This window comes from Plectropomus leopardus, chromosome 15 (assembly GCF_026936395.1).
Source record: "Plectropomus leopardus strain MGB_pleo_1.0 chromosome 15, ASM2693639v1, whole genome shotgun sequence".
Lineage (NCBI taxonomy): Eukaryota > Metazoa > Chordata > Actinopteri > Perciformes > Serranidae > Plectropomus > Plectropomus leopardus.
The window spans coordinates 5,454,900-5,458,108 of NC_142190.1; positions in this window are offsets into that span (position 1 = coordinate 5,454,900).

Sequence of the window (3,209 nt, forward strand, 5' to 3'; positions counted from 1 at the left end):
GTCGCTATAACTTCTATCTGAAAAACTCAAATCAACCTGACTGAGTTATATCTACCATTCAGTTTAGGTATGTTACGCTAAAAGAATCCACTAGATGTCACTGTGTCTTTAAATAATCTGCCTTGTCAGTTCGCCTCCTACAGAAAGTCAGCAACAAAATTAAAAAAAATAAAATAAAATAAAATAAAAAGCATGATGGCTCTGTGTGGTTGGGTTTTCAAAGATAGGAATATTTTTTGACACGTTACAGTTTCACAGGTCTTGAAATACAAAAAAATTAAAATTGAATAAGAGTCAAATAATTTATCAAAAAGAACATGATCGAACAAACGTTGATTTGTCCATTTATGATTACGTTTTTGAAGCTAAAGTAAAGTAAATAAAATTGGATATTTGCTAAGAAATAGAAAAAATCTCATGATCATTCCATTATATATTTATATTTATATTTATATTTATATTTATATTTATATTTATATTTATATTTATATTTATATTTATATAATGATTAGTAGGTAGTGATGCTAAGATAATACATTTACATTTTTTATTAAATAAAAAAGGATGAATATTCACTTGTTTTATAAATCCATTAATTTATTCCTTAACTGTATGTCCTGTTTCTTTGTTCTTCTATTTATTTATTTTTTAGGAAGCCTTGCGTAACTCCTTGGCTTCGGGACTACAGATGAAAAATAGCCCCCTGGCTTATTCTGGCATTTTTATACCTTGTGCCTTTAATAATGTTCACTGTCCCTTCTTAAATGATGTACTCTAAACTATTACCATACATTTAATGTTATTAAAGATTGAAAAGATTATATCCATATGATTTATCAACATTTCTTAGGTGTTTTCAAAGTACTTTATTGGTGAATATCTAGAATAAATATGTGAAAATAATATTAGTACTGGTTATAGTGCTAATTCAATTGTAACAAATTGATGTATGTTGGTATACTAATATATTACAAGCATATTTTATCATCTTAACTGTGGCAGAGGCCTGTATTTAAAAAACTATGGGGTCTTTTAAACCAAACAAATTACTGATTATTGTTATTAGACCCCAAGGAAATAAAAAAAAAATACAAAGAGAATAAATTTCTATTGATTTTTCTTTGTGAGGACATTAAAGAAGGAAATTTGTAGTTTTGTAAAGTTTGGGACTAAAAGGTTATTCAAGGTATTGATAAAGAAGGGAAAAAGCTGACAGGAGATAATGGAGGAGCCTCAGGCCTTGCTTCATAAATCGACACCAACAGATGCTCAGAGGAATTTAAAAACCTTACATGATCTCGATCTCTCTCTTTTTTCTTTTGTTTATGTTTCAATCTGTTCCCCTCATTAGCTTTTATCAGACTGACATTTGCCGGGACCAATAGCTATAACTGCCACTCCATTCAGTTTTGCCCTTTGATTGCATCTTCATAAATTATTGATTTATCCAGGGCTTATCTTAATCACCTCATTAACGCTGACCTCCAATGCTCACTCAGTCAGTTAATGTTTTACCTGCAAGCATGCACAAACAAATATAAATGCACTTACATTAAATGAAAACATAGTAATGGTAATTATTGCATCTTAAAAATGAGCTGCCAGCTTTCATTATTAAAACCTCTATTTTAGATAATGTGCTTGTCTGTCAGATGTCTTAAGAATTGTGGTCCAATGTGAAGCAGGCCCTCGGGGGGTGTAATGAGTCGGCATTATTCATGTGTTCTCTTTGCTGGCTCAGCCCGCCAACAACGTCTTTGTCACAAAGGAGAGTTTGCATGAATCAGTAGCAGTGGACATTTTTATGGCTTTAATAAGATGTATTTTGCATAATTGACATAAGATTGCTACCATAATTCATACGTTTTTAAATTATTCATTAATTATATTAAGTCCAATAATGAATAGGAGTCCTTTTAACTAATTTATCTAGTAACACAATATTTAATTGTTCTTTGTAATAATTTTATTTTTCCTCCTGAAATATATTTCTTTCATGCTGTCTGTGTTTTTATACATCAGACATGAGCTTTTCTCATTTTTTTAGCCCTTTGAAGCTTGGAGCAACATCACGTTTCTTGTGCTGCTTTCAGACGCTTTTCACAATCATTTAAACCTTTGAACCCAGAGAAAATTGGTGTGAAAACAAAGCATGGAAAAAAAAGGCATTGCCCAGCTTGGTAATACATTTTCTACAAACTGCAAGAAATCATTGAAAAAGAGACTGAGAGTAGAGTGATAAAATTATTATAGTGGGGAAAACAATCATTGCATATTTAAAATTATATTACAGAATTATTATAATTCAAAGAACTTTTTCTGAGTTATTATCCTAATGTTGTTTTTTACATTCTTTTTCTTGCTTGTTTTCTTGTTTTGTTTTGTTATTGTTGTTGTTGTTGTTGTTGTTGTTGTTGTTTTATCTAATTGTCGTATAATTTTCCTAGACTTTTTAACTAATTTCTTGCTCATCATTGGGTCCTTTCCTCATTCGTTGCTCTTTGCCTTTTTCCCATGTTTTTGACAGAAATCGAGCACATTTGCTTAGGCCTCAAAGGGTTAAACTCTATTTTAAAATACATTTAAATTCCAGTTTTAATATATTTTTACATGATGTACTTATTGGCATATATGATGTTTTTTAAATCCCATTTTAAGTTAACCATTGATTGATGGTGCAATGTTTCATTTGAATTTGTTTATATAATTCCTCTTTTTATTGCCCCTTAAAACGTCAAAAACTGAATTGCTATTGCTTCAGTACGATCTCTGTGATACTTGTGGTCCTGTATGACTGTTAAATTGTGATTTGTAATCAGATTTTGTCAAACGATGACAGACAGAAAACGATGACTGAAGGACTAAGCGTCGTTTCTGCTGTACCACTACGCAGCGTGCGTGTGCGTAAAAACGCATGTTTTACGTCAAGCACACCTTGTTTATCAGCCTTATAGGAAATGAATATCAACATTTCATAATAAAGGCAGCAAATTTAGGTGTTTATGGCTGCAGATACGCGACGTGAAGATAATTTACCTATAATATAACAGTATGTATGTATGTCTTTAGATTTGTTTTCGTTTATTTTGCCTCGTTTTTCAATACACGATTTCAAAATAAGCATCATCATGCATTTTACGCCGCATTTTAAGCCGGAAGTTCGTTGCTATCCGCTCTGACTTGACTCGTATTTTCCTCCTCGGTGACTC